This window comes from Populus euphratica, unplaced genomic scaffold, assembly GCF_000495115.2.
Source record: "Populus euphratica unplaced genomic scaffold, PopEup_1.0 scaffold487.1, whole genome shotgun sequence".
NCBI classification, from domain to species: domain Eukaryota; kingdom Viridiplantae; phylum Streptophyta; class Magnoliopsida; order Malpighiales; family Salicaceae; genus Populus; species Populus euphratica.
The window spans coordinates 39,961-51,116 of NW_011500370.1; the positions used below are offsets into that span (position 1 = coordinate 39,961).

General features: G+C 36.4%; 1 long non-coding RNA gene across 1 annotated transcript; it reads right to left on the minus strand.

The window, feature by feature from the left end:
• Positions 1–587: 587 nt before the first annotated feature.
• LOC105114129 (uncharacterized) lies at positions 588–1,227 on the minus strand. Its single transcript, XR_840072.1, has 2 exons — positions 1,138–1,227; positions 588–957 (listed from the first exon to the last, which is right to left on the minus strand). It is a non-coding gene; the product is annotated as an uncharacterized LOC105114129 (long non-coding RNA).
• Between the last annotated feature and the right edge of the window lie 9,929 nt (positions 1,228–11,156).

An 11,156-nucleotide genomic window follows, 5' to 3' on the forward strand; every position in this document is an offset into this window, starting at 1 on the left:
CAGCATAATAGAGTTGGTCTTTATGAAAAATGACATGGCGAGAAACATAAAGCCAACCTATAGAGGATGGAGGTAGCGGTAACCATGATGATGATCACTGTAGCCAACAAAAACACACTGAAGAGAACAAGGTTGTAATTTGTTAGTTACATAATCTCCAAGATATGGGTAACAAATATATCCAAAAACACGAAGGAATGTGTAATTCGAGGAAATGCCAAATAATAACTTATAGGGGGAAGTTCCTTGAAGGATAAGGGTTGGAAGTCGATTAATCAAAGAAACTACCGTACAAAATGCTTTGACTCATAGATTATGAGGCATGTGAGTAGTGTGTTAAAGGATGTGACCCATATAAGCAATATGATGATGTTTTGGCTCTGCTAACCTATTCTGTTAGGGTGTATGAGGACAAGAAAAACGATGCACAATGCCATTAGTAGCACAAAACTATTTAAATTGCAGGTTATCGTATTCCTTCCCCCCATCACTTTGAAATTGTTTGATAGACAAAGAGAATTGAGTTTAACATATATAGCAAAAGTAGAAAAATGACCAAAAACTTTGGATTTAAGATGCATAGGGAAAATATATGAATAATGAGTGTAATCATTCGTAAACAAGATATAATAGCAATATCCAAAAACAGAAACAACAGGAGACATCCACACATCTGAATCTATTAAAGCAAATGGCTTAGTAGAACAATGGTCATGAGATGAAAAGAAAAGTTTGTTTGATTGATTTAGCTAATGCACAATTGCTATAGGGGAGATTTGATAAATGAGAAAAAGAACCTAATAAGTAGCGAGAGATAAAAGTGCGAAGAACTTTATTGGAGGGATGACCAAGACGACAATGCCACAAAAAAAACAAAGCAAGGCTAGAAGAAAAAGCTTGGTTGGAGCTAGAAGATAACGTTGGAAAGATAGGATAAAGACCATTTTTACATAGACCCTAAAAGAGAACAACACCACGTGTAAGTCACAAATTTGATATCCTGAAAGGAAAAAAGTAATACTAATATTAAAATCACGAGTAAATTGAGTGACAAATAAAAGATTTTTACGAAGAGAAGGAGCACGAAGAACATGAGAGAGGAGGAGACAAAGGAATCAGAAGAAAAGGAAAGGTTACCAGAATGAGTGATGGGGAGAGTATCACCATTACCAACAACAACCTGAACAGAAGCTACATATAAAGTGCCAGAGTAAATTTTTTGCGCATCATAGGTCAAGTGATTGGTGGCACCAGAGTCCAAAGACCAATTAGGGTCTGAAGAAGACGTAACTTGCATACCAGTGAAAGCACGAGGATAAGAGCACTTGGCTTAAACATGACCAAATTGTTGGCAATTCCAGTAATGAATTGACTGGCGAGAGGGTGGAGGACCCAAAAGACCTTGAGAGAATGAGGAAGGACGTGGATCACATTAGAAAAGCTGGCCTAGGCTAGAGTAGAGGTGAACTTGAGATGAACCACCAAAAGGACGAGAGGGTTGGTCACATAGCCGGGGGTGACGAGGTTCACGGTTGAAACAAGCAGCAACAAAAGCAGCAAGGGAAGCCACAAGAGTCATCTGAGCTGCTAAGGCTTGTTGCCCTTCAAAAGCAAGAAGACGAGTTCGTAGGTCCGAGAAGGAAGGAAGCGGTGGGAAGTTCAAAATTGTTGTCACAATCATTTGATAGTCAAGACCCAGACCACAAGGTACATAAGTAACTAGATTAGAGTTGGATACAGGTTCCTGGATCGCAGTGAGTTCATCAGCCAAATTCTTAGCTTGAGCAAGGTATTCAAAGATGGATTTGGAACCTTTGGTAACAGAGAAGAGGTGAAATTTGAGCTAGACAGAATTAGCAAGGGATTGCTGTGAGAAATTTTATTGGAGACAATCCCAAATGTCCTTCAAGGTGGAGACCATAATAACTTGTTCTCACACTGCGTGGCGTCTAGGAAAATGGTGCAATGTGTCTATCTAGCAAAATATAAAGGAACAAGAAATTCTTGTTTCGTATTAGTAAAATATGGATTAGGAGTCGTCACCTTGAATTATGGTCACTGGAATCCTAATTAGTCTCAAATATGGGGTACAAAGACTATTTATGTAAAGGGAAGGTATTAGCACCCCAACTACACCCCATCTAAGGTAGGTTGCATTGTTTTAATGTCTGATAAAATCTAAGGTTGTATTGTGTTTTTCTAAACTTTGTTGATTTGTCTACAATTTAAGAAAAGTCCTCGTCTGTAAGGTACTCCTTATCTTATCGAGTAGGAATCTAATTGTTCTATGTTGTAAAAAAAATACCTTTTTAATATCAGGAATACGTTTTACATATAAGTCGTTATCCCTGATACTAAACAAAACAAAATAAAATTTTTGTTGTTTTTTTAAAATTTTAGTTAATGTTCTCTTAACTTTAATAAACTGGTTATGAAAGCCAAAATACATGTTAAAACATTATTTTTTGGTATATAAAAAACAAAATATGATTTTTTAGCTTTGAAATACTTTATCGTATGCATTAAAATATTTTTTCTTTTTTGGAAGTTTTTTATGAAAACCAGGTATTTTAATATCGTATTTTGTATTTTTAACAATATAAAATACAGACCGATATTAATCAAAATGATATAAAAACTACGCGAGGAAATTGTAAAATCCTGAAACAAATATTTTTGATATATTACGTTTTTTGAAATGGACCGGATCAGGCCAAAATACATTCTACGTGAACAATGTAGGCATGGCAGGAATGAAGCAGGAGATAGAAGAAGGGGAGAAAGGCTGACCTGCGGTGGCTACAATTGTTGGCTATACTACGGGAAGCAACAAGTGGCGGCATAGGTAGTTCATAGAGGTTAGCGGTGCTGTTTTTCTTCTCTCTCTCTCCCTTTTGTTTTTTGTTCTCTTCTCTTCTTCTTTTTTTCTCTTCTTTCTTTTCTCTTCTCTGCCCTCTCTCTTCTATTCTCACTCTCTCCCTCCCTTCTCTTCGTCTGTTTTCTTTTTTTTCCTTCCCTCCCTCTTGTTTCTGTTTTTTTTTCGGTCTATTTTTCTTCTTCTCTTTCTCTTCTTCCTTTTTTTTCTATTCTTTTTGGTCCTCTCGCCTCTCTACTCTCTTATGCTTCTTTTTCCCTATTTTTATAGGCAAAAATAGGAGAGGACGTGGCTTGGGCAGCCACTGTGCTACCACCCCTTCAACACGTGGAAAGTGTGGGTTGTGTTAGCGTCTTTTTAAAGTCATCGGGGGAAGGGAAGTCAGTGAGAAACAGAGAAAAAAAAATATAGTGCCACTCAAAACGGCATCTTTTCGAGCCTTTTTTTTTTATAATGAATAGTTGATGAAACGATACCATTTTGGACAAAACACGCCCCTTCATTTAAATAGAAAATGTGTTAAAGTTCATAGTGGTCCTTAATTTGTAATTTGTTCAATGAAGTTCTAAATTACAATTTTAATTTAAAAATCAATTCAATTGCATCCCTGCCACAAATTCAATAGTAGTCCTGAAGTTGGCCATCTTTTTCACTTTGGTCCTCGATCTTGAATTAGTGCAATTTGACCATCAATTAAGTAATAAACTTCTAACAGGCCCCTAATCCTGTTTTAAGTACAGCCCCTATATTTACGCGCATTGTCCAGTTTGGTCTTTGGTCTCGGATTTCTTCAATTAAGTCCCTAATTAGCCATCAAACTTTAATATTTATGCAATTAATCCCCTAATTCGACCAAATTAACTCTTAAAAAATATACTTCGACCCCAGAACTTTAATTTTTTCCAATTAAAGTCCAAACTGACTCCAAAATCAATTTTTCTTGCAATCAAACTCTCTATAAATTCAATTAAACCTTCAATAAAATTTAATTCAGTCCATAGACATCTAATTTTGGACTTCTTTTCCTCAAATTAAATTTTCTTTATTAACAGGGCTCTCATCAATTACTAAAATACTATCAAATTTTAATTTTTATAATTTTGAACCTTCTCAACCAATTTTTGACTATTCTTAGAGTGTTTTGACATCTTTTTCTCATTATTCCTATTTTTTTGTATTTTTCAAACATATATTATTTTTATTTTTTATTTTCTTCTTTTTTGTATGAGGGCCTAAAAATGGGTCATAACAGTTGCCCCTTTTTTACAATGCTTATGAAGCAAAGAATTTGCATAGTAAGTGTTGTAAAGATAAACAAAACTATATTTCTGACACTGATCTTCTCAAAGCTTAGTTGGCCAGAAATCTCATTCGGCGATTCCTTTGTATCAAAGAATAATATAATGTATGGTTAGGTTAAACTAAGATACCTTTCACCAATCCCTTTTTACTAGAACCAAAATCTTATGTGGGTAGGATAGACTAAGATTCTTTTCGCCAATCCCTTTTGACCAAAACCAAAATCTTATTTGGTTAGGCTAAAATGAGATTCCTTTCACTAATCCCCTTTAGCTAGAACCAAAACTGTCATGTTACAAACCTTTTGTTTTGTGAAGAAAGACGATCTATTTTCATGGGCGACCTGCCCACACACTCACACTTACCTTGATCTATTTTAATAGGTGACCTACCAAAACATACTCAAAATGGTCTACTTTAAGGGGCGACTAGCCCACACAAGCACGCTTCCCTTGGTCTATTTTCATGGGCGATCTGCCCAAGTAGAAAAGGAATAGTGGTCTTGTTGTAATGGGTGACTTACCCAGTTGAAGGAATGGTCGCATTGTAATGGGTAACTTACCCAGATAAAAACATGGAGAATGGTCGAATTATAATGGGTAACCTACCTAAAAAAGATAAAAGAGTTATCGTGTTGTAATGGGTGACCTATCCAAGTGGAGGAATGGTCTTATTGTAATGGGTGACCTACCCAGATAAAAACATGGAGAATTGGTCGAATTGTAATGGGTTATCTACCCAAGTGGAGAAATGGTCTTATTGTATGGGTGACCTACCTAGATAATAACATGGAGAATTGGTCGAATTGTAATGGGTGACGACCTAAAATGGAAAAAAGGTGGTGACCTACCCAAAATGGAAAAAGGAAAGAGTGATCGTGTTGTAATGGGTGACCTACCCAAGTGGAGGAATGGTCACATTGTAATAGGTGACCTACCTAGATAAAAACATGAAAAATTGGTTGAATTGTAATGTGTGACCTACCCAAAATAGAAAAAGAAAAGAACGGACATATTATAATGGATGACCTACCCAAGTGGAGGAATGATCATATTGTAAAGGGTGACCTACCCAAATAACAACATGGAGAATATGGTCAAGTTATAATGGGTGGCCTAGCTAAAATGAAAAAAGAAAGAATGGTCGTTTTATAATGGGTGACCTACCCAAGTGGATAGTGAGGGCTCAAAGGCATACTCGAAAGGGAGGCAGGGTTAGAAAACTCACTACCTAAGTGGTGAAGACTCAAAGGCGCATTCAAAAGGAAAGAGTTAGGTTTAGAAAATGCACTATCTAAGAAGTGATGGTATGACACCAATTTATCAATGTCAAAAGTAAATGCATTATGATTGAGATGTGATGTAACCATATTATTCGATAGTTTCACCCACTTTTACCTAATGTTTTGTCCATGTTTTATATGTAAAATGCCTTGATATTCTTTGTTTTATGTTTTGAAGGCACTTTTGGATGAAAAATGCAAAAAGGAGTAAATTGGAGATAATTGGCAGATTTGACGTTCAGTCGATGTTTTGTGCAGAGTGTGAGTTCTAGAGATCAAAATGAAGTGATTCTAGTGGCTCTAAAAAGCTAGCATCCATACCTTTCTGGAAATGTAATGCAAGAAAAATACAAAGAGGAAGATCATGGAAATCACATCCTTCAAAGTCAAATCTCGTATTCTGCCACTGTTGACCTTTGTCCATTCAAAATTCCATATCTGGAGCTATAGAAGTCCAATTGATGCAAACTCAATTTTGTTGGATTCATGACTCAAAGGTCTAGAAACGCTCCAATTTTCAGCCAAAAACGATGTCAGATGAGGGCGATATTATTTTTCAAAGATGACAACTGAATTCTGCCAGCAATCAGGTTTCGTGAAGAAATGAGTCCAAATTATGTTTCGAAGCTTCTAAACTATCATCCAAGTTATAATTTCAGCAATTTAGCCCCTCTAGTAAATCAATCTAGAAGGTCAAGAAAAGTAGCCACCAACCTCAATCCACCAACCTCAAATCACCAACCACAAACCAGCTGCAAGTTGGAATGCTGCCATTGTCAAAGAAGGAGGCTACAACGGTGGGTTGTTTGTGGTGACTACTAATGTCAAAGTTTGGCAAGTTTGGCAGCCACCATTGTTGATAAAGAAGCAAGAGGAGCTGCCATTGAAGCCTATATATAGACATCAAGAGAGCCAAGAAAGAGGAGGAGGGAGTGCAATAGAATCAAAGAAAGGTGGTAGCAACTAGAAGTGAAGAAACACAAACTCTCCTCTCTACATACTAGAAATAATGTTTTCTTTTATCTTTAGGAGTAGTTGTTCAATAGATATGCAAGGCTAAGCTCTTTTCTTGGTTGCAAGGACGCAGAAACTTTCAGATTTCAAGAACTGTGAGATTTATTCTTCATTTATTTTCAGTTTGTATTATGAATGAGTATGATTGTTTTCCTATGTATGTTTTCTATGATTGTTGTTGATAATTGCTAGAGCGGACTCTAAGTTATTATTGTGAACAATCTATTGCTAAGTTTGGTATCAAAACCGGAGTTAGGGTATATAAACTTGTGAAGCAACTAAGCTTGATAATTGTGGCGGAACTACGTTATTAAACTTAGGGAAAACATTCGATCAAAGCAACACAAGCAGACAACTTGGTTGTTAAGATTAATGAATTTATCTAGATCTTAAGGCTGCCATTAGATTAAATCATTAGTGCGGACACTGTGATTATTTGTTGGTTAGGGCTAGTTATACGGCGGATCCGTTAATTAACCAAAGTTAAGAAAAGATAAAAATTCAGAATATAAACTGGAGTTTCGTTTCAAGGATCGGTTCTGATTTCTGTAGGTGGATGTGTGCTTGTGACCAAGGTTTATTTTCTTGATAAATTTCAGTTTTAATTGATTGTGTTCACTAGTTTAATTTCTTCCATAGTTTAGATTATCACAAATCAAAACCCCCCAATTGCATAACGTATAGCATAAAAATCTAAACTAAATCTTCCTCGTGGGATCGATCCCTTGCTTGCTCTATACTATCTTGTGTGATTTAAGTGTAAGGGTAATTAATTTGTGCGACCGCGACATCGCAACAAATTTTGGCGCCGTTGCCGGGGAAGTAATTTTAGTTAATTCTTGTGCTTGTACTGTTATTTTTATTTGCTGTGATTATTATTTATTATTATTCAGAAAAAAAAAAAAAACAAAAAAAAAGTTTTTTGCTTGCGGCGGTACTGTTCACTTGCCGCAACGGTACTGTTCAAAACAGATTTGTTTGTGGAATTAAGGTTCGACCTTTTGTTTTCTGAAGGGAAATGACGTTTTGAACAAGACTAGTGGTAAACCACTAACCTTACCATTTCGAGGCCAAATTCCTCTGTTATCTAAGGTTTTTAGGCAATTTTAGTTTCCTAGCGTTGGATTTTCATATAATTTGCATTATTTTTCGTCTCTTGTGTGGTTTCTTTCTTTTGAATTTTCTTAGCAATTGATGCCTGTGACCCGTTCTACTAATCAAATTCAAGTGCAGGTTGATTTTGAAATAGAAAGCACTTTACGCAGGTTAAGAAAGGAAGCTCGCCTCAACACCATGGCTATTGCAAGACAACAAACACTCAAGGAGCTTGCTGCTCCTAATGTGGAAAATCAGCCACTATGCATAAACATTGACAATAATGTAAACTTTGAGCTCAAATCTGGTTTTATACATTTGTTACCAACATTTAATGGTCTTGCAGGAGAAGATCCACATACTCATCTCAAAGAGTTCCATATGGTTTGTGTTGGCATGAAACCGAATGGAGTTGATGAAGAACAGGTTAAGTTGAAAGCTTTCCCTTTCTCTTTAAAAGGGGCAGCAAAGGCATGGCTTTTCTCTATTCTCCCAGGATCTATTGGAACTTGGAATGCCATGAAGAAGATTTTCCTTGAGAAGTATTTCCCAGCATCTCGAGTTGCCAACATAAGGAAAGAAATATGTGGGATTCGGCAATCTCATGGAGAGGCACTCTCTGAGTATTGGGAAAGATTTGAGCAACTGTGCATTCAATGTCCTCATCATCAAATACCCGATCAGTTGCTCATTCAATATTTCTATGAAGGATTAATGCCTACTGACCGTAGTATCATTGATGCTGCAAGTGGAGGCGCATTGGTGGATAAGACACCCGAGGCTGCACGCCAATTGATCTCAAACATGGCAGCCAACTCAAAACAGTTTGGCACTCGTGGAGACTTCTCCAACAAAAGAGTAAATGAGGTAAGTATTTCTAACATTGAGAATAAAGTTAATGATCTTACTTCTCTTGTGCGTTCTTTGGCTTGTGGAAATGTGCAGCAGGTGAAAGTTTGTAGCATATGCTCCTTACAAGGACATGCTTCGGATATGTGCCCAACAATGCAAGAAGATTATATTGAACAAGCTCATGCAATTGATGGAGCATTCAACGGACAGCCCCAGCGTAAATATGATCCCTTTTCCAACACGTACAATCCTGGATGGAGAGATCATCCCAACTTACGCTATGGCAACCCATCCCAACAAGGCAATCAAGGCCGACAATTCCATCCCCATGGATTTCAGCCCCAACAGAATTATCAAGCAAGACAACCCCCTCCATTCACAAACTCCAATGTTACTGGGTCGTCATCCAATGATGATCTTCGTGAGATGATGAAAACTTTGGCTTCTAATACTGTTACCTTGCAACAAAATGTCATGTCTTTTCAACAGGAAACAAGGTCAAGTATTCACAACTTGGAGAAGCAAATGGGGCAAGTAGCTTCAAGTGTAGGCAAATTGGAGGCACAAATGAATGGAAAATTGCCTTCCCAGGCATTGAATCCAAAAGAGAATGTTAGTGCGATCATGCTGAGAAATGGGAAAGAACTTGAAGAGAAAAGGTCGAAAGAGATTGAGATGGAGGAAGAAGAAGAGATAGAAACTGAATTAAGTACAAAGAAGAAACATCCTTCTCCTTTCCAAACTGAAACAACGACCAACACTCCAAAGGTAACTCCTCACTCAATGAATTCTAGTTTTAAAGCAATTCCACCCTTTCTTGTGAGTTCTTCTAGGTCAAAGAAAGAGGACAAAGAAAAAGAAATTTTAGAGGTTTTCAAGAAAGTAGAACTCAACATTCCTTTGCTTGATGCTATCAAGCAAATTCCCAAGTATGCCAAATTTTTGAAGGAGTTATGTACTACCAAGAGAGCTTTCAAATTGAAAGGTCATGAAATGGTAAGTATGGGTGAAGTTGTGTCTGCTATTGTTCAAAAGAATATGCCTTTAAAGCAAAAAGACCCAGGTGCGTTTACTATCCCATGTGTTATTGGTACTGCTAGTTTTAAAAGAGCTTTATGTGATTTAGGTGCATCCATTAGTGTTATGCCTAAACATGTTTATGATTCTCTTAGTCTGGAACCTTTGAATAAAACTAGCATTGTAATACAACTTGCAGATCGTAGTTTTGTTTACCCACTTGGTGTGATAGAAGATGTTCTAGTCAAGATTGATAGTTTGGTTATTCCATGTGATTTTTATATTCTTGATATGGAACATGATTCTTGTGATTTATTAACCAGCACTCCTATATTGTTTGGGAGACCATTCTTGAAAACTGCCAATACAAAGATTGATTGTGGTAAGGATACCTTGTCTGTGGAGGTAGGAGATGAAAAAATTGAATTCAATTTTCATGATGCAATGAAATATCCTTATAGCAATGTTTATTCTATCACATGCTATGACCAAATTGATAAGTGTATGCAGCAGGTTTGTGATTTTGATAGCTAAGATGGATTAAGCATAGCTTTGAGCTATGGCTATGATTTTACCAAGATAGAAGAGATGGAGAGGCATATATGTGTTCCCCAAAATGTGCATGAATCAGCATTGGCTATACAAGCTTCGCAAATTATCCATCATGATGCAGGAGTCATTCCCCCCATCACGGACAGTGAATGGGTGGCGTCTATCCTTTTGGTACCCAAAAGGACTGCCACCACGTTGAGAGAAAAACAAAATGATGCTTATGAGAATGCAAGGATTTACAAAGAAAAGACTAAGAATCTTCATGATCGAATGCTTACAAGCAAGGAATTTCATGTTGGAGATAAAGTCCTTCTTTATCATTCACGTTTGAAACTTTTTCCTGGAAATTTGCACTCTCGTTGGATTGGACCCTTTGTTGTTTCTAATATTTTTCCTTATGGTGCAGTTGAAATTACAAGTTTAGAAACCAGCAAAGTACTCAAGGTCAATGGACATCATTTGAAACCTTTCTATGAAGGTTGGACGACAGAACTCATCGCTTCTATAGAGTTAGCTGAACCAATCTATGATGAATGAGCATGCCACATGTCAAGCCAATGACATAAAACAAAAGCGCTTACTGGGAGGCAACCCAGCACCAAAAAAAAAAAATCAAATTTGCTTTCTTTTTCCTTATCTTTTATCTTTTCGCATTTTAATTTATTTTATGTCATTCTCTTATATTCCTTTGCTTTTATTTCAACATTGAGGACAATGATGTGTTTTAAGTGTGGGGGTATTTATTGGAAGAATTTTGGTTTTCTTATTTTAGTTTTCTTTGTTGTTCTTTTAAAAAAAAAAAAAAAATTGTGTTTGATCTTTTTAACTCCCATTGATTTTTGAGCATATGAGTATTATGTATGAGAATTAATTGAGTTAGATGAAGATATAAATCAAATGAAGGAGAATGCATGCAAATTTTAAGGTTTAATTGATTTAAGGATTGACTTTGAGAATATGCCATGTGGATTTTATAGTGTTATACCATTGCAAGTTTTTGAGCCTTCAACATTGTATTCTTTGAGTGTGCATTCTTTCAATGATATGTATCTCTAGAACTTGCTTCATATCTTATTGAGATTATATTCCATTACAAATATACATGAAGATGATAAAGGCATTAGGAATTTCAATCACTTGAACCAAAAAGCCAACCTAAAGCATATTATC